Source organism: Myodes glareolus, chromosome X (genome assembly GCF_982192425.1).
Source record: "Myodes glareolus chromosome X, mMyoGla1.1, whole genome shotgun sequence".
NCBI lineage: Eukaryota > Metazoa > Chordata > Mammalia > Rodentia > Cricetidae > Myodes > Myodes glareolus.
The window spans coordinates 98,733,913-98,760,456 of NC_142053.1; the positions used below are offsets into that span (position 1 = coordinate 98,733,913).

The 26,544-nt window shown below is 34.4% G+C and overlaps 1 protein-coding gene across 8 annotated transcripts in view; it reads right to left on the reverse strand.

Annotated features, from left to right (window-relative positions):
• Dmd (dystrophin) overlaps positions 1-26,544 on the reverse strand; it is a 2,257,783-nt gene that overhangs the window by 720,270 nt on the left and 1,510,969 nt on the right. The gene's annotated exons all lie outside the window — the stretch shown is intronic.

The following is a 26,544-nucleotide window of genomic DNA, read 5'->3' on the forward strand; positions in this document are numbered from 1 at the left end:
CAAATACCTTTGTAATCAATATGTTATAAGGTTTAATATTGCTGGATCTAATATTAGGTACTTAGATTTAAATCCCGGTTTATGCTTTTGCCTAAGATCCTAGTCCTATTTTCCCTAACTTCCAATGCCTCTTTCATCTGCAGACACAATGCTAATCCAAGAATTAAATAAAGTAATCCTTTAAAAATTGCTTAGAATAATTCTCTGCATGACAGTGAAAGACAATAAAACAATTAAACGCTAGCAACAGTTGCAGAAACTCCTGGGTAAACAGAAAGCCAGGATTAGCAAGAATAAAGTTATTTTCTTCAGAGAGCCAAAAATGAAAACTAATACAAAAGAATAGTGTCAGCTTGTAATGGCAGCCTTGGTCATAATGAAAGAAATGAAAATGATGGCTTTATCTACTCTATTGCTGTCAAAGCTGTGAAAATATTGATTACTCCATACCACTGGTCCAGTGAATGTATTGACACCCCCTTGTAGAAGATAGTTTGACAAGTTGTTTAAAATATGTTCAAATATTGTCTTTGATCACTTTATTTGACTTCAAGAATTTCATTCTGTTTGTATTTTTCTGGAAGTAAAATCAGTGCTTGGTGACAAAACATAGTTGGTTTTGTCACCATGATTTTTTAAGACTTAGTGTCAAATTATATTACAGTTTTTTGAAGATATACAGGTATCATTTTTATCAATAAGTAACATAAAAAGGAAAACCATATTTTCCTCTTAATAAAAACTACTGGAGGAAAATTATACTTGGGATAGTTTAATAATGAATTATCATTAAGATGCGACTGTATTGACTATTGTTCTCTGACAATATCAGTCAGTCAATGCTGGTAATGGTGGTATGAGCTGAGACCTTCTCATATAAATTTGCTGTTTTTTCTTCATCTTTAAATTAGGCTCTAAGAACTGTGCTACACAGACCATGGGCAAAGATAAGAGGTATGATTTGATTATAAGGTGGAATCACAGTAAATTTTGTGGCAATCATTGGCCTGTTCTTAAATAATCATTGTTTATATAAAATATTTTACATTTTCAATGAACTATAGATATAGACACAAGACTAGAAAAATTTATACTTTATTTCTAATAATCTACATGTGTTAGCAAACTATATTCTTCATATCTGTTCTTTGTGGTAAATAGAAACAAACACATTTAATTCAATAAGTGAGTATCTACCTTAAACTTCACCTAATTTTATACAAGATTAATTTTTATTATTCTATAGTTTTATGATTGATAACTTCAAATATTTGAAGGTTTTAATATTTAAAGTATATGTTTTACAAATAAGCATTTTATATACAAACATCATACTTTATACAAATATCCAGAAAAGCTAAAATTGTGTCTATAAAAAAGTATAACAGAACTAGCAAAAAATGATCTAAGAAAAGAAACATGGTTTCCCTCTAGAAATAGAAATCAAAGCTATTAAGCAAAATTAAGACAAAAATCAGGTGGGAACATCTATAGTATCTACTTAACAAGAGATCATAGTATTCTGCACAAAGTTATTATCCAATGAAAGAAGAGGAAATTGAATACATTGATAAAAACACAATCAATAAACAAGACAAATTCCAAACACTACTTAATCAATGAAATGCAAATTAAAAAACAATACTACTTTATCAATTGTGTGTTATATTGTCTTCTAGGAAGGAGATTTATGACTCTCTCCCTGAAAATGAGTGACGTTATATTTGCTCAACTATGTATTTTCATAGTCTATTGAAACTTGATAATTCACACAGGAAAGGAAGATTTTACCCTGAAAAGTATGAAAACCCCTGAGAGCTTAAGGAAAAAATAAAAATAGAGGAATATGCTTTATTCATAAATATAAGATATAATATTATAATCAGTTTTCTTCAAATAATCTATAAATTCAATGTGAACACAATCAAAATTTTAAGTGAAAGTCTTTCACGGGAATTTAGAGGCTATTTTTTATCATTATATGGATGTACAAAGGACTAATATATCCAAGAAAATTTTGATAATAAGCATATTTTAAATAATATTTGCATTTAGCTGTTATAATTGCTATGTTTACATTTGTGGTATTTTTTTGTGAGAACAAGTAAACAACATATGATAACAAAATCACTTTTGTTAAGCCAAGAGGCATGATCTTTTTAATAAATAGTACCAGGCTGATTCTAATAATTGACCAATTGAAATATCAACTATTACTTTATAATATATGCAAAATTATAAAATTTTATATATGTATATATAATAGTTCTAGATTCTCTGGAAACCATGATAAAAAACAAGAAAATAATCAAGTTTCTAAAATGCAATATGTTTTAAAGATAAGTTATGATGTTTAAATAAGATTTAAATGTCAAAAAAAAGATTTAAATGTCATTAACAAAAGTTGTTATTAGTCAAAACATCATTAGTCAAAGGGTAAAATAGCTTAAATTTTACTCATCAAAAATAGTGATGACGAAACAAGTAATGTTCAGCAAAGACCCTGAATTAAAATAATTTTACATCTATAAAGAAAAGACAAATAAAGTTTTTAATGCTTCAAAAATTGCCTCTGGAACTTCATAAAAGGAGTTTATAGAATGGGACTAATCAGGAAATGATACATTAAAACACAGTGTGTTAAAGGTTAAAAGGACTAAAGAAGTAGACTCTGTCTCTGCATGCATGTGTGTGTGTGTGTGTGTGTGTGTGTGTGTGTGTGTGAGTGTGTGTGTGTGTGTGTGTGTGTGTAGATAAGAAGACAGCCTTGAGTTTTTTCTTATTTTATATTTTTTATTGTATTTATTGAGCTATACATTTTTCTCCCCTCTTCTCCCTTCCTTCACTACCCTTTCTACCCTCTCCCGTGACCCCCACATTTCCAACTTATACCATTCTATGTAAATTCATGTATGTCTTTCTTATGGTCCTTTTTATTGTCTAGGTTCTCTGGGGTTGTGGTCTGTAGGCTTGTTTTTCTTTTCTTTGTGCCCAAAAGCCACTTAAGAGTATATACATATCATATATGTCTTTCTGGTTCTGGTTACTTTACTCAATATGTTCTTTCTAGATCCATTCATTTGCCTGCAAATTTCAGGATGTCATTATTTTTTACCACTGTGTAGTACTCCACCATGTAAATGTACCCCACATTTTCTTTGTTCATTATTCAGTGGAGGCAACTAAGTGGCTTCCAGGTTCTTGCTATTCAAATAATGCTGCTGTGCTATGAAGATAGTTGAGCTCATGTCCTTTTGGTACGATTGAGCATCTTTTGGGTATACCCAAAAGTAATACCCAACAGTGGTATTACTGGGTCTTGAGGTAGATAGTCATTGGGTACAACCCATCATTTTTAGGGTTTCTCACTGTCCTGAAATTTACCACATAAGCTAATTGGCCTGACCAGAATTGTTCGTAGATGCATTGTGTTTATTGCCTCTGTGTAGCATTTTCCTATTCAAAAAAGCCTTCCATCTTTGGAAAGAAACTTCTTACAACATATGATGTGCAAAGTAGGTAAAACAAGATATTTAGGACAGTAGTTTACAGAGACATGAAACAAAAGGATATTGAAAAAGTAGCTGAAACACACCATCCCGCCTGGAAGCTCTTTAAAACAAGGAGTAAACAACTCAAAAGAGCATCCATGAATCTCTGACCAGATTCAATGTAAGTATTTAAACAGTAAGACTGCTGACAGATACTCTTAGATGAGTCTAGCTACAAAGAAGACTATCTCACCAGTCGAGCAGCCAGGATACACAGACCAGATGAGCAGGCTGGAAGAAGCAGAAAGCAGCCAAGCAGCCTGAAAGAGGCAAAGACCAACTGAGCTGCCTTCAAGAGCCTCAGATCTGGAAAAGACAGTTTCAAACCTGAGCTACCTGCAGGCTGTGCAGTGTGCTTTCAGGTTTCCAGATTGTGAGCTGTTACTCATGATGGAGGGTTTTTAATGTAGCTTTCTTTGAGTCATGTCTTCTCCTCTAAGCAGCACTCACCGATTTTCCTGTAAGTAACTCCGATAAAACTCACTGGTTCACTAAATTGAACTTTGATGATATCTATCATTCATTCCCTATCTAGGGTGATGGCCTCTCAAGTTCTGAGGAATTACAAACCTGCACTACCACACTTGGCTTATTTTACAAATATTATGAGATTGAGCTCAGATTCTCACTTTGCTGAGATATCTCCCCAGCTCCCAAATTAGAATTCAAATACTGTGAAAATGAATTAGGCATTCATAATTCCAAAGACATACATGCATCCATCCATCCATCCATACATACATACACACACATGGGGGGGCAGTAAGGGGGGTGATGGAGCCATTCTACCTGCAACTATATTCAAATTTTGGAAACAACATATAGGTCATTACAGATAAACTCAAGTGTTTATTGACAGTACATTACATGAACTGTGGAATACTCATACAATAGAACATTGTGCAGAAAGCAAGGAGACAAGGTATGATATATTAAACAACAGAGAATAACCACACAAATATTGTGAGAAAATAATTTAATGGAGAAAAAAATAAAATTTTGCCACTGATATTTATTTCTGAAACAGAACTAATTTATGTGTGCTTGGGGTTAGATATTGCCAACACTTGTAGAGTGTGGTGACGTGTGCGCGCGAGAGAGGTAATAATATTTGGAAAGGTTATCAAGAAAAAAATCTTAACATAAGGTTTTATTTTTCCCAATTTACCAGATTTATACAATTGAAAACAATCCCTATAATATTTTGGCTTATTCTAAATTATTGAACTGAACAATAGGTCTATAGGATGTATCAATTTCCATTAAATTCTCTTATAAAATGTGCAAATTTTATACACATTGGTTTAAACAATTACATGAAATAATTTAAAATCCTTAAAAAATTCATTCCCTTTAATATCAAAAGCCCACTTGCAGATAGAATCACATGATAAGGATGATCAATTCTGTCACTTAGACTACTAAAAGATGAAAATAAAATTTCTTCAGAAAGATAAGTTTCATTTATTCATGGAATATTGTATTCACTTAATGGATATCATTAAAACTTCTTATTAAAAAACATCATTGACATACTTAAATATGTTCTATTCCTTTCACAATTTTTCCTTATATTTTTCTATATATATTTAAAACATCAATTTCTACACATGGGAAAGGCCCTGAACATATATTTTTATAAAAACAACATACTAGGACCAAAAGGCATATTTAAAAGAAATGCTTAAAATTAGGAATCTTCAGGCAAATGTTGATTGAAACTACAATGAGTGATCGCCTCATATTTATTAAGCTAGAAAAGATGTGGAGAAAAGTAAAACCTATTAATCTTCCAGTGTGAACGTCAATCGGTCTATCCATTGGGGAAACATGTATGGAGGTTTCCTACAGGACTCTGGCAAAAACTACCAAATGATCTAGCAGTCTTGCCACTGGGCCTACAGACAAACAATGCGAAATTATGTCAAAGAGAGGCCTACAATCCCATGCTCTTGGTGACACTAGTCACAATAGAAAAGATGTGGGAAAAAAAAACAGGTGTCTATCAACTGATGAACATGTAAAGAATATATCTTTCATATAAACAATGAGATGTTATTGAGCGGCAAAAAATGAATACTTTTGGCAATATTTATGGGACTAGAGGTGATTGTGCCATGTTTTATCGGCCAGGTAAAGAAAATCAAGTGCTAAACGTTATCACTTATATGTTCAATACACACAGGAAATAGACAAATGACTGAATGCACACGTACACACATGACAGAGGAGTTAGGAGTAGAGGAGGAGTTCCCAGAGGCTGGAGAGAGGAGGAGGAGAGGAATTGGAAAAGGCTAACTGATGGCTACTGTATCATACTGAGAGAAGAAGAAGGAGTTGGAATGTAATGACATGTGATTGAAGATAACAACACTAAGTACACCTTTCAGAGTGCTAGAAGACAGAATTTTGAAAGACTCTACTTTACCATAGAGATAGGTGAAAAAAATGACAAGATGAAAATGTTTAACTGGATTGAAAATTGCATAAAGTTGGGTGGTGGTTGCGCGTGCCTATAATCCCAGCACTCGAGAGGCAGAGGCAGGCGGATCTCTGTGAGTCGAGGCCAGCCTGGTCTACAAAGAGAGCTCTAGGACAGGCTTCAAAGCCACACAGATAAACCCTGTCTCAAAAAAATGCACAGAATATGCATATTTCAAAGCATCACATGGTGTCCAATAAATACATACATTTTTATTTTATCTATCAGTTATAATAAAGAAAATTCAAATATAAAAAAAAGTCCTGTATGCTTGCCTGTACCCTCATGAACATGTTGAAGTCAGAATCTTTAGACGAGCTGGACTCTGTTTGGCCTGGCACCTGAACTGCTGAATCCTGATCTCAGGAACAGAAGTGTGATAGGATGATCCTGTCAGTGTATAAGACTAAGGAAGAAGGGCTGAGTTCTTGGCGCCTTCCCTTCAGTAGCACTGGTGTCTTTGTTTCTGTTGTATACAGTATCAACTTTAACAACATCTGTATAATCATGCCATTGGAGATTTACATAGTTACAACAGTCTTTCAACTATTATCCTATATACTGCCTATAAATACACAAAGTGTTTAGTCATTTGATGGCAGATTGATAAACCTCTGATATCACAACCTCCCACTATTAGCAGTATATTCTGGAGGCCTCTTAGCAAACTGTCTATCAACCCCAAACAAAACATTCAAAGTCTGGTACTGTCAGTTAAACAATTCATCCTAATTCTTATCTACTTGTGTCAAAAGGAATATACCATGAACTATTTCAAGACTTCACTTAGCCTCACATAATTTACAACCTCATTAAATTAAGCAGGGGCTGGGAGAGCTCAGTGAGTCAAGTGTTTACCAGTTGTTTTAGTTGGGGTTATTATTGCTCTAATGAAACACCGTAATGAAAGAAGAAAGGAAAGGTTTTATTTGCTTTATTTTTCCACTTTTACTCTTCATCATTGAAGGAAATCAAAGTAGAAACCTGAAGGCAGGAGCTCATGCAGTGGCCATGGAGGAATACTGCTTATTGGCTTGTTCCCCATGGCTTGTACCGCCTGCCTTCTTTCAGATCCCAGGGTTGTCTGATCATAGATGTTCCTACCCACAAGAGGTTGGTCCTTGCCACACCAATAACTAATTTTTAAAAATGCCCTACGATCTTATGAAGACTATTTTTTTCCCCGAGACCGGATTTCTCTGTAGCTTTGGAGCCTGTCCTGGAACTAACTCTTGTAGACCAGGTTGGCCTCAAACTCACAGAGATCTGCCTGCCTCTGCCTCCTTGAGTGTTGGGATTAAGGGTGTGTGCATCACCACCGCCTGTCTGAGACATTTTCTTACTTGACGTTCCCTTCTCTCAGATGATTTTTAACTTGTGTTAGCTTGTGCCAAGTTGTTATAAAACTAGATAGCACACCTCATAAGCATAGGCTTTATTCATAGTCCCCTGCTCACCACCTCAAAGGGCCTGCTTGTGCTGTGCAATTGTAATTCCAGAGAGGAGGCAGGGACAAGTAGATCCATGGGACCTGGTCAGCCAAGCACAGGGTGCAAGCTCTGGGTCTTGTCTCAGTGAAGAACAATGCTTGATTTAGACCTCTGGCCTTGGTGCAAATACATCTGCACCCATACAGAAACATGTACGCATATACATACAATAAATTAAAGTAAAACAAACCAAAACAAAACCGTAAACTAAAGCAACCACAGAACTAGACATATGAAAAAACACATTGCTTGGCATAGTTTTCTTGTGTATTTTACAGTAGGGTTCATGGAAAATTATCCTTCATCATGAGGTCACTTATTTTCTGTTTCTTTGCAAATTTAGTGAAACAATAATGGTTGCAGAAGTCAAAAGTACATTGTAGTTATATGCCCACTGGCTTTTTAAAATTATAAAGTCTGTATAAAATTGCACATTTATCTCTCAATGGCATAGCTATTGGGATTTTACTTTTAACATGAATGGATTTTATTTTTAAAGTGAGTGCATTTTATTCATAATGCTTTTTTATATTTGATATATAACTTTTAGTTTTAGGTGAAAATAACATTTAATTCTCCAATAATACATCACAGTATGTACTAATTTTATTGTACAATCACTTCATTACTAGACACGGATTTTGTTATTGCTGCCGAAATCCTCAAAAACATAATACAAAATGCGGTAAATAAGCATTTTGGCCAAGATTTCAAAGTCAGTCAATTTTGATGAACAATAAATAGTTTTGTAGTCTCTGGAGTGCTGTGTCCTTATTAGCACACTAAACTCATATTGGTTTTTCAGTAAAACTTGGTATTCAGGAACAGCATTCGTGTTCATTAATTTCTTAGCTTGCAGTCTAAGCAACTAACTGCATGACTTAAAAATCCTTAATAATACACACAGCACATGGAAAATGGTTTTTGATTGTTCACCTTGATTCAAACCTACCCTAACGTTAGGTAACAAGCACCATAAATGTTCCCAGAGGCATTAGAAATGTTAAGTGAATTGGTGAAATTGATTTGCCCAAACTTCAATAGCTCTCATTTATCTTCTAAAATGCATTTTCTAAGGATTTGCACCCACCTAACTATGCACCTTCCCACACATTCTTTACTGCACAGCGCGATTTTGAGCACATACTGTTTAAACTCCAGGGACAATAAAACTCATAGAGAAGTTAAAATGTAATTTCATATGGCAAATACACACTCCATGGAATGTGTTCTTAAAAATTAACCCCGTATTTGTCTTTCTCCTTCCCAAGCCATGCTCAACTTTCCCATTAGAAAACTTACTTTTATAAAAGACCCCTCCAATATTATAGCATAGGTGGCGCAGAAAAAATGATCTTTGGATTTCTTAGGAAATATTGTTTTTTATTGTTTCCTTAGTTAACTTCATGTATTTATTAAAGCTCAAAGAAAATGAAACCATAGTCTTTTTACTTTTACCTAAAACAAGGATGATAAATTATTACAACCTAATATCCAACTTCTCCTTGAGGAGTCAATTAAAATTATCTTTAAAAATGAGAAAAGTTAAACATAGTCTTACTTTTACATAAAACAGTATGCAATAGCAACAGGAAGGGAAATGTGCACAGATGATACATCATCACATTTAACAGTTCTACTTAAAATTAAATCATCTAAACATGACTTCAAATTTAGTTAAAACTAAGCAAAACCTTAAGTTTAACTTCCCCATTGTACTTATATTTCCAGAAACTAGAAAACAGAACAAGGCTGAGAGACTGGCTCAATAGATAAATCACCTGCTGCGCAAGCATGATCATATGACTTTAGACCCTTCAAAATCATTTAAAGCAAAAAGTGGTATCACAAATCTTGCACTCCTACAGTGACAAGAGTGACAGAGACAGAAAGGTCTCTTAAAGCCTGTGGACCAACAAGCATCATTTATATGTACTGGGGTGCACAATAAGATGCCATGTCTCAAGGTAGAAAGCCAGTATTGACAGCTGAGGTTGTCCTTTACCTCTGTGCACACACACACACACACACACACACACACACACACACACACACACACAGGCACACACTGCCAGATCACATTTTTCTTCTGCCCTTAAAAGAAGAAAATGTTACTACACTGAAAAAATGAGTCTTATTTATCTCCCTTCATCAGAATGGAACCAACTTATTACAGCTGTTTTCTTTCTTTCTTTTTTTTAAAGGAACATCAAAATTGCAAAGGATTTCTGTAATCATAATGTAATCTTAACCAGTGGTTTCAACTACATAATTCATATAATAATTTCTCTGCATAATATCCTATACAGTTGCAAATTGATGTGCTATTCTTTATATCACAAAATAAAATGCATATTGCATTATTCAGTAAATGAAACATGACAAACAAAGGAGAAAATTGGTGTCCCTGAGAGTTTTCCTCTTACTGATGACTCACAGAATGCCATGATAGAAAGCAGTGACTCCTGGAAATTGGGATGTTTAGGGAGCTGTATGTTGGTTTTGAGAACATAGGGAGGAGGTAACACTGGCTTTCAGAAAGCTGATGATTCACCAGGTGTGTGGACAATATGAAGAAAGGCAACAAAATTGGATGAGCGGTTGAGATCGCTACTAGTTAGAAAAGAGAGGACCTCAAAGAACAGCTTGTAAAGAGACTTGGAAAAGTATTTGATTTATTTGGAGAATAAAATGAAAAATCACTTAGAATTACAGTTAAAGCAATTTTTTTGTATTCTGTCTAGATTCTTACTGTCAGCCATTGTAACAAGAGTCTAGGATAAGGGGCAGTTAAATACTATTCTTTGAATAGCCCTAACTGCAATATGTGTTCTTACAGTTTTAGAACTGAGAATGTTTTATATATTTCAAGTAATTAAAAGACAGATGTCAGAGATATGTTTTTATAAAAGCAAAATTAGTGACAATAAATATTTATTGAGACTCAGCTATAAACATTTGGTTTCGTGTTGTTAAGTGTTACGGATTTTAACAGCAGCCCACAGTAGATGTGGTAGGGTTCTTATGGCCAAAAAAGCATGAAACATTTGCAATCTGTATCTTTGAGGGTGAGGATGACTCTTAATCTATATGTTAATGGAGTTATACCATTACTTAGAGCATATTTGTATTTGTTGTTTGTTTGTTTCCTATAGTTCTTCAATGGTACAGCCACTGAGAATGACTGCGGGAATTCAGTGTATGAAAAAAAAACTTAGTATGTAACTGTATGTTTTAAGTATGTGTACAAGAAAATGTTCATGAATTTGTGCATGCATCTGAAATAGCAAGTGGTACCTAGAGGCCAATGTTTGTGTCTTTCTCTACTGTTCTCTACCTTGTTTTTCAGATATGACTTAAGTAATTTGGCTAGACTGTTTAACCAGTTATCCTTAGGAGTTTTTCTACTCCACCTCCCTGTGCCAGGATTACAGATTTAATTACATCACCAGCTTTTTACATGGGTTGCTGAGACCCAAACTCAGATCCTCATGTTTTACCTAGTGAGTCATCTCTCAGCCCTATCCTCCAGGCCCTAAATTGTTTTTAGTGTAATCCCCACAAAGTCACCTTGCTAAACTTATCTACCTTGGAAAACAGATGAAACAACACACAACAAGGAAACTTTTTTAAAAATTTACAACACACTTGGTATGTTATTGAAGAAGTTAATGGTCACAATAGTCGTGAAACCATGCCAGCTGCCAGAAGTCCAGATAGGCTGCCAGATCTTGGACCTCTCCAACTCTCTACCTGGCCCTCCACCCTGTCTCTAACCCTATCTCTAATACCTCTTTCTTGTCTTAGCTGTGGCTCCAGCACACAATATGGATGGAGACCCCCTGCTCAACCAAAGGTCACATCATCTAGAAGAATAGAGAGGGCACAAAAAACAAGGAACAAAACACCAGTCTGACAATACACAGTCAGAAATTCGCACCTAGTCTTACATTCGCCACAAACTTAAATGCCTTGATGCCAGCGTGATAAAAAAATCAAAACCAGCTTTAGGCAGCATGTCTCCACTTCAGCTCAGCTACCCTACCACAACAGGTTCTGAATATTCCAACATAGCTGAAGCACAAGAAAAAAGACCTTAAAACGAACTTTAGGAAGAGGATAGGTGCCCTCAAACTAAAAATAAACACATGCTTTAAAGAAATCAAGTAAAAGACAAATGAAAAATTGAATAATATGAACAAATCCCTTAAAGAAAGAAAAGATAATGGAAGCAAATAATAAAACTGTTGAAGACCTGAAAATAGAAATAGGAACAAAAAAGAAAACACAAATGGAGGAATCCTGGAGAAGAAAAAATCTAGGTAAGTGAACAAGAACTACAGAGGCAGGTATCACCAACAGCAAAAAATACAAGGGGTGGAAGAGAGAATCTCAGGTGTTGAAGATAATATAGAAAAAATAGATACATTGCTCAAAAAGTTGTTAATTCTAAATATTTCCAACAAAAAACACCCAGGAAATCTGGGACACTATGAAAAGACCCAAATCTAAGAATAATAGGATAAAAAGGAGAATAATTCCGGCTCAAAAATACAGAAAATGTTTTTTAAACAATATTATAGAAAAAAATCCAATCCCAAAGAAGGAAATGCCTATAATGGTACAAGAAGCATATAGAAAGCAAAGTAGATTACAACAGAAAAGGAAGACCCAACCACCACATAATAATCAAAACGGTAAACCTACAGAACAAGTAAAGATTATTAAAAGCAGTAATGTAAAGATGTCAGGTAACATATAAAGTCAGACCTATTAGAATTACAACAGTCTTCTCAACTGAGATTCTAAAAACAAGAAAGGCCTTGAGAGATGTGCTGCAGTTTCTTTGCAGCTCCAGATTCCAGCTCATATCTTTATATCCAGCAAAACTTTTACTTACCACAAATGGATAAAACAAGGTATTCATGATAAATCAAATTTAAATAAAATTTATTTACAATCCTCCCAGTCCTACAAAAGGTCCTAAAAGGAAAACTCCGAGTTAAGGAGGTTACCTACACCCAAGAAAACACAGGAAATAATCTCATACCAGAAAAACCAAAAGAATGGAAGCATACATAGACACAAACACACACACACACACACACACACACACCACTACAACCACCACCACCATCTAAAAACCAAAAACAAAAACCCAGAAATTAACAATCAATTGTAACTGACAGCTATCAATATCAGTGCTCTCAATTCCCATATAAATAGACACAGACTATCAGAATGTAGGTGAAAACAAGATTCACTCGTCTGACACATAGAAGAAAACTACATCAACATCAAAGATAGCCATTACTTAGAGTAAATAACAACAACAACAAAAAGTTCCGTGAAAGTGGACCTAAGAAACAAGTTGGTGTAGCCGTTCTAATATCTAACAAAATAGGATTCAAACCAAAATTAGTGTTAAAACTGGGAAGGACACATCATACTCATCAAAGAAAAAATCCACCAAGATGATCTTTCAATTGTTAGCATCTATACACCAAACATATGTGTAACCATGTCTGTTAAAGAAAGATTAGCAAAGCTTAAATCATGCATTCACCCTCACACATTGATAGTGGGAAACTGATGAAGAAGTCATCCAGGCAAAAACTAAACAGAGAAACACTGGAGCTAAGAGACAGAGACATAATAAACCAAATGGACCTAGCAGATAACTACAGAATGTTTCACCCAAACACAAAAGAACATACCTTCTTCTCAGCACTTCACAGAACTTGCCCCCAAATTGACTGCATACATGGTATCCAAGGAAGTCTCAACACACACACACACACACGAAATATAATATTTATGTCAAATAAAACTCTGCATTCTATCAGATCATGGCAGGTTAAAGCTAGATTTCAATAAAACCTATGACAGCAGAAAGCCTATAACCTCATGTAAACTGAACAACTCCCTACTGACTGAAAAAAATGTATCAAGACAGGAAAAAAAGAAATTAAAGACTTTTTAGAATCCAATGAAAATGAATAAACAGCATACCCAAACTTATGGGACACAATGAAAGTAGTGCTGATTCTTATTTATGACTGAGCTGGGAAATAATGTGGTTACCAGAAGGTGATATTAAAGAACCTTGTGTACCAACTAATGAAGTTTTTGCATTTATTATGTGGGAATAAACACTAGTAAATTTAATTTAATAAACAAAACAGAGGAAAGGAATGGAGTTGTTTAGTCCTGGCACTCAGGAGACAAAGGCAGACTAGTCTTTTATTTGGAGGCCAACCTGGACTATAGAGCAAGTTCCAGACCAACTAGAGCTACATCATCAGACTCTGTATCAAAACAAAGAAAGTAGTTTTCTGTGAGACTAGAGTGAACACAGAGCTTGTATCAAATGTCCAGAACAGCCCAAGGACAGCACAATGTGATTTCCAAAGTTCTGAGCTGTAGCAGCTTCTCAAGAACTGATCTCATGTCTCCCATTTCTGGGAGTGATGGAGATTCTCTTTCCACATTGCCTACATAAGCCTGGCTACTTTGCCTCTGCTCATTCTCCACAGCTGACTCTACATTTTCTTGAATGTATCCTTTTCATGAGCAGTATCATTACTTCCAATTTATTGCATTAGGGCCTAGTCATGAAAGCACTTAAGTCAGATGTTATCCTTGTCGCTCATATCTGATGAGCAAAGATAGACAACTCTTGACTTGGTTCCACTCTACCTGTTATTCTTAATCAAGTTCTTAGTTTCCTAGAAGCACAGTTTAATAGTAGAAGACTGGAAATCTTTCTAAGGCACTGGGGAGGATTATTTAAAATCTCATGTTTTGTCGTTTATAAATGAATAAATCTTGATAGGATCTTTTAAAATCCAACAAAATGCTAACAATTTCTATGACAAAGCCAATAATTAATTGTGAATATGAAAATGACCTTTTATGAAATAACAGTGTTAATAGTCAAAATTCAATTAACCATGCTAGGATACTAAATTATCTTTTGATTCTCACTCATAAAGGGCTGTTAAAAGAAAATGAAATCAGAAATTGAAAGACACAAAGAAGTATTTGATAGTACAATGTACATTATAGTGTTTTGAAAATTTTTAACTGTTAAGAACATTCTAATTTAATCATTTTTAAAGATACATTTGCCTTTTGACAGTATTAAAATAACTCTTCATTTGTCACCTTTCTCTTTTTTCCTGTAAATCATCATGCATGTTGTTACTTACTTTTGAGCATATACTCTCTGACACAAAGAAGACTCTTAATGATGGGTGTATTTCTGCTCATTCTTTATAGTGGCTAAATATGGAAACCTGTTCTATTCTATAACCTAAAGTTACCAGGCTGGTATATGTGTATTTTGCCTTTATTTATTTTTTTTCCATTTATTAGTGTGTGCATGCTTGTGCAAGTGCTTGCATTGGTGCATATCTGAAGGTCAGAAGACAACATTCAGAGTTTGCTCTCTCCTTCCACCACGAGCTCAAGTTGCCAGGCTTGAAGAGAAAATGCTTTGGCCAACTTAAATGTCCCACTGGCCTTGTTTATTGTCTTTAATATTTGGTTATATTTATTTGTGATTCAAAACTACTTTTTAAACAAAAATTACCAGTTCATTTGTGTTTTATGTATAACATTTAAAAATATTTTACTGAATTTTTGAGAGAACATTTAAGAATTTTATTGCATAAAAACAATTTAAACAACCTAAATAGCTCAGATTTGTACTTTTTATCTGATTTCATTTACTTGTCATAATTATTCATCAGACAATATATGTAAAGTAACAATTCAGAGGCTGATATAAAACTATAGAGAATAACAAGACTTTAATTTTTATGCATCATTTCTCCAGGAAAGCACATCATGAGGGGAAATAGCTTTGAAAAAGTTCAGTTAGGGTTGCCATTTAGTTAATTAACTTAACCATTTTCATTAGCAGACTCAATATTGACTTTAGAATAATGTCTGCTTAATTTCTTTCAGGCAATGAATATGTATGAAACACCATCAAAGGTAAAGTAAAAATAAAGATACTATTAGGTAAGAAATAAAAATCAGGAAGTGGGACTAAGTCGGAACACTATGCTGTGTTCATTCATGAATTTATATTTGTTTGCAGCATATTGTTCTAAACTTTTAAGATATGACCTTGGCATTGACACATTATTTTAGCTGCTTAGCTCAGGATTTATAATAATCTCAGTTCTATAAGAATACATTTCTAAATTGGTTGGAGAAGACTAAAACACTGCATAAACCCAGTGAACTGAATATAATTTTCTGCTTCAATTGACAAGCTAGTCTTTTCAAAAACAGAGTCACTTTTTAAACTCTCTTTTGGCCATATTCATTTTACATGCCTTTATATTAGAGTAACTAAAGTCAGCAGGATGCTATTGATTTTTGGAGGGAGAAATCTTATCCATAATATTGAAATAAAGTCAAATCCATTCCAACCAAGTGATGAACATATATGTCATAAAATGAGAGTAATAAAATAAAAATGAAGTATATATAATCGGGCTCTTTACTGTGATCTTGATTGATTTTGTTATCTCTGGGCATTAGAAAGCTAGAAGTCTTAGCGAGTAATTTTAATGAGTTTGAAATATGACAGTAAACAAAGTCTTAACTTCTTCACCAAAACATTCATAAGCAGATCACAAAGTGGAATCAAGTGGGCAGGGCTTTTGTTTTAATATGTATATCCAAGTCCCACAGCAGCAAATCTCATTAAGCACATGTACAACCGTATTAACAGCAAAATCACATTATAGAGCTAAGATTGGGGAAAAGATATCTAGATTCCAGCAGCCGTAATATCTCTGCTGTTACAGTCCACACAGAATACATTGTATATTAGTAGTAAGAAAATTAAACTGCCGCTATGTTAACATTTCACCCCTAATTTCAATTGGGTTCCATATGAAATTTACGAAGTCTAAAACTGAAGCCGAGTGTAGTTTACTAAAGCAAATAAATTAAGACTTGGAAGGCCTTGATTCAATGATCACTTTCCCACTTCCAAGCCGTCTGAACTTTGGGGCACAATATTTTCATGGTATCTATACTTTGTAGCTCTCCTCATTCTGTGTCACACTTATTCTGGAGTCTATTTTTGAAAAAAAAATTCATTATATTAGCCCTAAAGTTTACCCTCTCAATTTACATTCCCCTTTAGCAGGGGTCTTGTTCAGGCCATTGTCGTATGGGCTGTTAGAAAAAAAAATAAAAGGAAAAAAGAAGACTCTTTAACTGGTTTTTACACCCCCAGTCACCATCAAAAATACATCAACTTTGGCATTGCCTCCTGACTCAATGTTCTCATACAAAACTCAGCTCTTGAAAGCGAGTCTTTCCCTTCAATTTAAATTAACAGGACGGTGTTTGTCATTTTGAGAATGAAAGGAAAAGGTCAAATAATTCTTTCTCATATAGAAATTCTAGTGTGTTCCCCCAGGAAGACATAGAATGTGCTTGGCAGAACTTAACCCTTCTTTCAAAAAATACTTATGGATATGGGAGCAGGGAAGTATATATCTCAACTAAGGGAGTCATTTTAGGGTTTGCAAGAGACTTGATTCTGGAGGGGTTCCCAGGCCCAAGGAGAGGTCCCCAGATTGTTCCCTGGGCAGCAGAGAAGAGGGTACCTGAACTGGACTTGGTCCATAACCATACTGATGAATATTTTGCATATCACCATAGAACCTTCATCTGGCGATGGATGGAGATAGAGACAGAGACACATATTGGAACACTGGACTTAACTCCCTAGGTCCAAATGAGAAGCAGAAGGAGGGAGAACGTGAACAAGAAAGGCTGGACCAGAGGGAACCTTCATCTGACGATGGATGGAGATAGAGGCAGAGACCCACATTGGAACACTGGACTGAGCCCCCAAGGTCCAAATGAGGAGCAGAAGGAGGGAGACCATGAAAAAGGAAATCAGGACTGCGAGGGGTGCGTTCACCCTCTGATACAAGGAGACTGATCAAATGAGAGCTCACCAAGGCCAGCTGGACTGGGACTGAACAAGCATGTGATCAAACCGGAGTCTCTGAATGTGGCTGACATGGGGGCTGACTGAGAAGCCATTGACAATGGCACTGGGTCTTGTTTTGTCTGCATGTGCTGGCTTTTGGGATCCTAGTCTGTTTAGATGCTCACCTTTCTAGACCTGGAGGGAGAGGGGAGGAACTTGAACTTCCCACAGGACAAGAAACCCTGATTGCTCTTAGGACTGGAGAGGGAGGAGGAGAGGGAGTGGAGGGGAGGAGGAGAGGGAGTGGGGGGAATGGGAGGATATGGGGAGGAGGGGAGGAAGTGGAAATTTTTATAAACAAATAAATAAATAAATTAAAAAAAGAAAATACTTATTGGTAGGCTGGGGATGTAGCTGAGTACAACGTAGTGGTAGACTACTTGTCTAGCATGTGTGAGGTCCTGCATCCCATTCCCAGCATTATAAAATAGACAAAAACTGTAAAATGAGGAACATTAGATACCACTTAACTACCTTTGATGAACCTGTGATAGAAGTAGTTGAACGTATTGTTTTATTTATATATTTTTATTAATTTTATTGAGCTATACATTTTTCTCTAGTTCCCTCTCTTCCACTCCCCTCCCCTTCAACCCTCTTCCACGGTCCCCATGCTCCCAGTTTACTCAGGGGATCTTGTCTTTTTCTACTTCCCATGGAGATTAGATCCATGTATGCCTCTTTTAGTCTTCTCATTGTTGTCTAGTCCCTCTGGGACTGACTGTGATTTGTAGGCTGCTTTTCTTTGCTTTATGTTTGAAAACCACTTATGAGTTAGTACATATGATAATTGACTTTCTAGGTCTAAGTTACTTCATTCAATATTATGTTTTCTAGTTCCATTCATCTGCCTGCAAATTTCAAGATTTTTTTTCTGCTGTACAGTACTCCATTGTGTAAATATACCACATTTTCCTTATCCATTCTTCGATCGAGGGACGTTTATGTTGTTTCTAGGTTCTGGCTATGACAATCAATGCTGCTATGAACATAGTTGAGCACATATTCTTGTAGTATCATTGAGTATCTTTTGGCTATATACCCAAAAGTTGTATTGCTGTGTCTTGAGGAAAGTTGTTTCCTAATTTTCTGAGAAATCGCCATACTGATATCCAAAGGGGCTGTACCAGCTTGCACTCCCACCAGCAATGCAGGAGTCTTCCCTTTACTCCACAACCTCTCCTCTGCAGGTCCAGGCATGAATCTGGGACCTCAAAGTTCTTTTTTTAAGCAATCATTAATGACAACCACTTCACTCAGTTAGAAGATACAGACCCAAGATTCCTTTACTCAGTAGTTAAAGATTTTAAAATCTCCTGTCCAAACATACCTTTCCAGGTTTGAAAAGCTACCTGACATGATTTTAAAGCAATCCTAGCAAAATATTTTATTTACAATCTTTCTTATTGTAATTTTGCCTATTCTCTTGATTGTGTAAAATCTTACTTCAGAGTGGAATTGTGAATATGTAAGACCTTCTTTATCACTGTGTTACAAATCAATTTGCTATGTTCTTTTGCAGTTTTATCTTTTCACATAATTTTTCACAAGCTTATTATATATACCTCTATTTGATGGACTATGAGGCTTGTTCATTACTCTGTCTTCTGTTTCCCTGTAAATTGTATGATTTCTTCCTGTACAATGCTTTACTATGATCTGTTCTCCAATAAACCATTAGTATTATAAGTGCATAATTGAAATATGTTTTTTATTATGCTAATAATGTTAAAAAATATTAACCTAAATTTAAGCATTTAGATATCCACGACCTTAGTGTATTTTTGTTTATGTATATATTTGCATAATAACAAATGAAAATTATAAACAGTCATAAAATACGCAGCTGCACTTCAGGCAAATATGGACCGCAAATCTGGTCATAGTACCATAGTGATGTCATAGACATGTAAGCTTAACTTCATGGTGTAGATGCAACGTTAAAAATATTTAAAGAAACATCTCTCAGAGTATACACTTATGACTGTACAACATGATATTCTTGAAATACAGAACACATATAATGGACTATTGTTCAAATATACATTAAAGCTATTATTATGCATTTGACTAGTGTTTTTAGTAATGTTTTAGTAGTGTTTTTAAAGACAACGTTTTACATAACTAATTTACTGATTTATTATGACAATTTTCATTTTTGTGACTTCACCTTTTGTCCTCTAATTCCTTTTGCTATGCACAGTTCAGTGAGAAAGTGACACATGTTGTCACTTAGCAGCATGCTTACCTTAAGCAAGGTCACTCAACATTGCCAAACTTGTGTTTTCTTCTGAGCAAAGAAACAATGCCCACTTTGATGACTTTTGTGAGGCTCAAATGAGAGTAGATAAGAGAAATATTGGGCACAATATTTAATGATTTATAAGCTGTGAAGTTCAAAATGTTTATAAAATGATGATTGAGCCGTTGCTATTGATGTTTGGATCCATATGGTAAGGACATAGATGGCAATGTAAGGGTACATTAATTTGCTGGCTACGTGACTAAAATTATTTTACATTTAGATTTTGATAATAGTCAATAAGCTACTGAAAATATACATAATATTTAAGCCATAAGTATTCAACAATAATTTGTTGACCATCTTTTTTTAGAACCCTGGAAGGTATTCCAGAATTATAATCCTCATTCATGCCCTCCATTTTCTCAATGATGTATGAAGTAGATACATAATGGATATTTGCTCTGTCGGGATTTTCATTTGATGTGTTGATTGGTTAAATAAGGCAGAGATTTACAACAAAACCTTATTCAAACAAAATAGAATAAATTTTAATTTATTCATTGACTATATATATGGTAATATTAATTTAATATCTTCTCCGCAGAGAAAAATATGTTACTTCTCTCAACAACATTGACGCCAAAATTTAACTAGAATAATTCCAACTAGTGGAAATATAATGTGAGTCACACGTGCAATTTTGCATAGCTGAAAACATATGTACAAGTAACACTGTACTGATAAAAGGGTTATATTTAGGAATATATATGTACATAAATATATATGTGTGTTAATATATACATGTAATAATAAATAGTAAAAAATGAGACCATAATCTGAAGAAAAGTGGGGAGAACAATGGGAGGGAAGAAAGGGAAAAGAGAAATATAATTAAATTACAGTCTCAAAAACAAAAAAAGAAAAAATCAAAAAAAAATAATAAGGCATTCTAACAATTTAAACAGAGATTTTATTTTATTACTTTCATGCTAAGGCTTGCCCACTTGCTTTCCACTATATCCATGCTGTGGTGAGAACCCAGGGCCTCATGCATTGCTAGTCAAGCACTCTACTTCTATGATGTGTCGTCAGTCCTGTGAAATACCTTCCTTTGTATTGAGCACAGTTGAATTCCTGATATATTAGCTTAGAGATACCCTACTCAGCAGGAAGGAAAGTTTGGATATGTTGTCCAAGGTTTTGCTAAAAAAAATGCCTAAACTTTGAAAAAATATTAATTGTTCTTACCCATCTCTTGACTTTTCCCTCTCAAAAAGTTGTATAAAACTATGTCAAATATATTGAAGCCATTATTTGAAAAAAATGAAATGTGAGGATCATTGTCACAGTAAATACAGTCTCATACCTCATTAAAGTGGTTACATCAGTATATGAAACTTCTCCTATGACTACTCAATTCATATGAGAATATAAATCTCTATTTATTGAAGAAAAGGTCTACTTAAAAACACATTATATATAAAAATGTGTACCTCTATGTTTGTTATATTTTGACATTTCCATGTAATAAATTACATTTATGGACCAGAGTGCTACATTAATACAGTTATTATTTTAGCTGCTATTATCTCTTTTGAGATCTTAATACAAACGAAAGCACAGACGTTATTTGAAGTTGTCCTGAACTTTCATCAGGAGGCAGTTGCCATAATACACATGACGAACATTTATTGTATAAAAATGAAAACTGCTGTGTACCAAATCTGATTGGAGTGAGCAAGAGACACTTTGTATGAAAATTATGTAAGTTTGAGTCACCCATATTTTTAAGCCACTTTGGTTTCAGCCCCTACCGTCTCTTCTTAGGGCAAAGCCGGCAAAATCCATTGCAAACCATTTCTGAATTAAGGTTTTTGAAAACCTAGTTCCACACATATTTTTTTGAAATGTAGAATCATAAACTCAATCTTATAAAGCAATGTTACTGCACACAGATGATTGTAATAACCATGTCTATAATTCTAAAAATAGTGTTCTGTACCAATAAGAATAAAAGATCCAAGACTCCTAGAAAATGAACTGCATGTTCAAAGCACAACCATTGGAAGGAAAAAAAACCAGTGGTGTGCAAGTTCTAACAAGGGATGATGTCACTGTGCTTACTCAAATTTATGCCTTTACACAGCCTCGCTTTAATGAACGTGCCCAAGACTTGCAACCTAATTCTAATAAATACAATATGTCAAAGATGATGGCATGCAACTTGTGTATTAAGAATATCTAAGGCTCTCAATTTTGATTTGCCAGGGACCTCGATCTATCTCTAGCTTATCTGAGACAAACTGCTAAGTCAGAAAGTCATGTGCAACAAGGAACTGAAGATAGCTTTCAGCCAAAAGAAACTGAGGATTTCAGTTAATCAACTCCATTGAAATTCAATCTAGCCAACAGCTGTGTGAGTTTGGAAGCAGTTCATTCATCAGTTAAGCTTTCAAATGAGATCTTAACTCTGACTATTACATTGAGCACAAACTTTAGAGAGAGTCTGACGTGAGAATTTTAATCTACAACTCCTGATATACACGTTTCTTGATATTCACACCCCCACACATATATTTTAATTTTGAGTTTTTATGTATATGGGCGTTTTGTTTGCCTGTGTCTGTGTAACACATATATGTCTGGTGTGCAAGGAGGCCAAAAAGTGTGTCTGTTTACCTGGAACTGGGGTTATTATTTACTGTGAACCACTATGTGGATTATGGGAATCAAATATGGGTCTTCTAGAAGAGCAACAAGGGCATTTAATCACTGAAATATCTCTCTAGTGATACATACAGTGATTTTACACACACACACATATATAACATGCAATCACTATTTTTGGCTAATTTATTAAAAACAATAGACAATTAGTAGACAATATTACAATATTTTGATAAGAAAGTGTGATAACATAAATTGATGGTGAGGGTATTTTTTAACATTGAAATACTGTAATATGCAAACAGATTATTTATGAGTGAGTTAATAGAAAACGATTGTGTTCTTAAAATTTAAATGCCTGAAGAAACAGATCAAGTACATGTTTAGACAAAGTTAAAAAACAGTGCTTTATTATGTGTCATTTCTTCAAAATATTCTAAAATTTGAAGGAGAAAAATAATAAAGATGAATAATATAAATTGTTCCTCTTGTCATGTTTCACCATCTTGCACTTGAAGAAATCTATTTATCTTTGTGTTCTGCTATTTCAAGTGGAATACTAAGTCTCCACTACTACACACAGACATTAATTGCAATATCTGGTAAGCCTGATTTTAAGTAAATAATGTTTGAGAGTTACAAAGCAATTAAACATTTTAATTATTTTATTTTAACTCAAGGGTCACATGCTTGCCACAGGGTATCAGTGGAGGTCAGAGACAATTCTCAGGAGTAGTTTCTTACCACCATGTGGATACTAGTGATTACTCAAGTTACTAGGCTTGATAGGCAAGTGCCTTTAATAACTAAGAGATTCTGCCAGCCTGGGAATCACTCTTTGAGGTCAAAGAAAATTCATGATTGATTTTAACTGCTTATTAAATATATAGTAAAGATAAACCATATGGAAGATTGCAAGTGGGAAAGTCCCCACCTTGTTAAAATTTAACAAGAACATAATTGGTAGTAAAAAATTCAGAGGATAATAACGTGAAAAAGCATGTAATTAAAGGGGCAGTGAGAATAAAATGAAGGAGAAGAGATAAAAAAGAGCAAAGGAGATACATTTTGATAGGATGAGTTAGGCTCCGTGGATGAGGTAAAGAATAAATTACAATACAAAAATTGAGGTAAAGTGCGCTGTCATATGGAATATATGTGATGAAAACATTTTGAAATGACTTCTGAAAAGTGCTGAGGAATTGGAAATTTAGAAGTGATAAATAATAGTTCTATATCCTTTCCATTTTTGACATTTTCTAGTGCATGAAAACATGAGAAATAAGTTTTAAAATGATTCATAAAGGTCTCAATTTCTGAAACTAAATTAATTTTTTAGAGTCTAAACTCAGTTTTGTAAAATGTCAGTGGAATCCCACACAAGGTCTTATGCATGATATTCTAAGAATTTTCTGAAATGTTATTTTTTCCCTGATTAGTTTTTTCTATCAGATTCTGAAATTATATACTTCCATCTAAAATTGATGCTGACAAAGTTTCTCCATTTGAAAGATTTCTAAAAAGTAAAAGTTTTCTCTACTATTGTCAGGGAAAAACAGCCCTTGATGACTACGTGCAAATCTGTGACTCCTGTGATTTTGAACTGCCTTTGAAGAAAGTGAATGCCCTATAATTATGCTGACAGAAAGATGATATTGAATAAATACCTCATTTAAATTCAGTAAAACATTACCATGAAATTTCCAGAGCAGTACATGTCTAATGACAGTTGTCTAATCTCTATGCACGAGATTCATTTCTATCCACTTACTATGGTGCTTTATTGTCTAGGAAACCTAATTTCTCCCTTCCCTTATCATGCCCTACTCTTTGTTCACATGTAATTTTGCTTCTAATCTCAGTGTCAAGCTCCTATCTTAACCTTAGACCTTATAAAATAGGCTATTTGCTCAGAATTGCATTTTTGATCCTGGTTGTGGCAATATTTCATTTCCGAAATCAGAATTCAAAAGATTAGAAACAAATAAGGTCAGGGATGAAAACCGAGTCAATATTCCTTCATCTCTCCATCACGTAAAATTGGAAAACAGTAAAACTGAATTATGCTTATACTTATATTCATAGTCACTTTATAAGAACTTGTGAAAAGGAAAATGTCCTGCTCAAGGTCTCACCAGAACAAGAATTTGAACTCATGGAGTTTTGATATATGGTCCCAGGATACATCAATAAATTGGAGAGAAGTGAAATATGCAAGAGAGTCAATAAAAATTATTTTATCTAGGGCCCGGTGAGGGTTCAGTGGTACAGGTTTTTTTTTTTTTTTTTTGGTCTTACAGATGACGCGGAATCAGTTTCCAGCACCTACATAGAGGTTAACAGTCTTCTGTAACCCTAGTTCCAGGGAGTCCATCACCCTTTTCTGTCCTCCACATGCACTGTAAGCGTGTGGTACATAGACATATATGCAGTTATAAAAGCACAACTTTAAAATATTTTACATTATTTAGTGAGTTATCATTATGGACAAATGATTAATGCCTGGGAACTTTGGGAGATAATGCAGGCAGAAAATATTAGAGTAATCAAACCTGGCGAATAAGGAGACTAGACTATTTACATACCCAATTCTGTTATCAAAAAAAAAAAAAAACAACGCTCCCCATTCATCTCTGCTGTGCCTCAGGAACAGAGAAAGTCCTAGGTAAAGAGAAGCAAGAATTTGGAGTTGTAATTGAAATACTATAAATAAAATTGTTGAGTGACATGGATATATGGACTAGACATCAATGGCAGTGTATTTAATAGAGTTTGTGATTAAATGATCTCAAAAACTTACCTACATTTTTTCATATGTTTTTTGATTAAAATTTTTTCTTTTCATTATACAAACCAACCCCAGTTCCCCCTTCAACTCCTTCTCCCACCCTTATCTCCCCACTCCATCCCCTATCCACTCCTCAGAGGGTTATCGACATTTGGAATGCACTAACATTGTATGGTAAGTCACTGTTAAGCTTGACTGATTGGTTAAAAGTTCATATCCATACAATGCTTTAGACATGAGTAGGTTTCTGTTTCTTAATTTTTCTGCCTTTTATGCATCAATAATCTATATATTACTCTCTTTTTTCTTTTGCAATAATTTTTTCTTGCTATCTGCACAGTGTTTTAGAAATTGAGCTTTTTTTCATTTTAGGTTATAAGATCGTAGTCTGATTTCAGTCAAGAATGAGCATGTGACTCAATTCAGGCCAATGAGTTTATGAGGAATCTTTCCAAAATGTGTTGAGAAAGAGAGCACCTAAAGAGAGGTCTGAGAAAATAAGTTTTCAGAAGTGGGCTTTAAAATTGCTTTAGGAACGTACTGCACCATAAGACACACAATGAAGATGACAGGCAAAAATAGCAAAGTAGAATTCTCCACCCTTCCCCTCAAAAGGAAAGAAAGATTAATAATATTTTTCACGATTCTAATAATATTTCTTTTAGAAAACCACAGGATTTAGAATTATGTTATATGTGAAAGGTGAAAATGGATGCTACTTTAAAATAACCCACTTTATCTTATTGAAGCCATGAAGTCTCTTGGTTAGTGTTAACAAAATAGTATCTCTTTGTCATTTTTCTTCTATGACTATAAGCCATACTTTAACATGATAATAAAAATTTATATGTATCAGTAAAAATTCAATTTTTTCCAGAAGAAAATGATTTTTAAATTTGAACTTTTGGATTTAGAGCTTTCAAAAATCCAAACCATGTGCGATGATGCTGATGAGGGAAAAGGTTAATCTAATAGTACCTGCTGTGCCTCCGTTGGCAAATGGAATGAAATAGCACAGATGGTGGCATTTGCCTGGGAGTTTAATCCAGGGGTGTCCTCTCAAAGACTCATAAATTATAATGGAATTTCTATCTTTTCCCCAAGATACGGATGTAGGTTATTTTCTGTTCCACCCAAACTACCACCCTAACCATTATATCAGTAATCAATTAAAAGTTATTATTAAGCAATATCTTACTTACTATGTCTATATTCTTCCTTTTCAACTCAGCCAAAATTGAAGTTTTGTTTTGGACTTTTGTGTTCAAGTCTTGGCTATTCTCCTTTTAAT